The sequence below is a fragment of the Petaurus breviceps genome, unplaced genomic scaffold (genome assembly GCF_028583685.1).
Source record: "Petaurus breviceps papuanus isolate PSGF00001 unplaced genomic scaffold, PetGlider_PUasm1.0 140, whole genome shotgun sequence".
Lineage (NCBI taxonomy): Eukaryota > Metazoa > Chordata > Mammalia > Diprotodontia > Petauridae > Petaurus > Petaurus breviceps.
The window spans coordinates 3928033-3929563 of NW_027185698.1; positions in this window are offsets into that span (position 1 = coordinate 3928033).

The window sequence follows — 1531 nt, forward strand, 5'->3', positions numbered from 1 at the left end:
TCCTCATCTGTAAAATGAATTAAACTAGACTCCTTCTAAGGTCTTTTCTACTTGTAAAAGTGTCATCCAGCAAACAATAAATACTTTTGATGATAAGATAAAAGAATAAAATTTTGTGGTTGTAACCAAAGTATTCCTCAGGCGAAATGTCCTGTCTCAACACTTTCACAAATAATCAAATAGATAGATAAATGAGGACATAAGGAAATACGTGTGTGAAAGGTTTCTTTAGTTGCAGAGATAAAACAAAAGCGTTACAAATAAAACTAAGATGGGTTTTTTTTTAAGCCTAGTAAGATTTTCTTTTTTTTTTTTTAAAGCAATCGGGGTTAAGTAACTTGCTCAAGGTTACACGGCCAGGTGTTTCTGGGTGGCTGCTAAGTGTCTGAGCCCAGGATTCAATCTCCAGGTCATTCCAACACTGGAGCCGGTGTTCTTACTCGCTGTGCTACCTGCTCCTCCCCCCCCCCAGATTTTCACTTATAACTCTCTTTTTTCTTCCTTTCAATTCATACTGCATTTTCTTTTCTTTCCCCGTAAACACAAATACCTCACATTAGGTTTTAAATTTTGTGAGGTACCAGAAAGGCAGAAGGCCATCTAAAATAATCTACAGTTTTGAAGCAATTAACATATCATGGGTAATGTTGAATTTTAATTAAGCCAAGAATTTAACATGTTCTTTAGTAGAAAAGCTATTCTTTTCAGCACGATTCTCTGTTAGTATATGTCAAGTAGAGAGACTGTCCTCTTGACTAAATACCAAATGATACCAAATGCCCCAGGAAAACACCACTGAAATGTCTTTCTACAAATAGATTTTATTCCATTTAGTTCCTACAAAAAACTTATGAAGTAGATAGTGTAAGAAGTTTATCCAGGACCTCTGCTCTCTAATTCTTCTTCCACACAACTACCAAAAAAAAAAAAAATTCTAAAACAAAGATCTGACCACTCCCCTGATCACGACTCTCTCTTTTCTCTGAGATAAAATACTAACTTCTCTATCTGTTTGTAGTCTATTTTCCCAGCCTTATTTCCCATTATTCCCCTTCCCATTCTATGCTTTGACTAAACTGACCTAGCCTCTCCCCAGTCATATATCTACTCTCTGCGTTTCTTTTGATGAACCTTTCTCTAGACCTGTAAAGATCTCCTCTTTACCTCTACCTCTCAGTGTCCTTTTTTCTTCCTTCAAATCTTAACCAAGTTGACACATCCTTCACACAACTTTCCCAGTCCTGCCCTGTCTCCCAGTGTTTAATACTCTCTCCCTTCTCAAATTACTTGGAATATACATATATATGTATACTTTGTGTACCACCCTCAATAGAATAGAAGTTTGTCTAGGGCAGATGCTATGTAATTTTTCATTTTTGTATCCTCAGAGCTCACTACAATGTCTTGCATATCATAGACACTTTATAAATGTTTGTCAAATTGGATTGAATTGGCTAACAGAAGAGACATTGTCAAGCTGTTTCTCTTTCCTAATTCTACATTTTTCCAGTCCCTCCAAGGGAGAAATCCC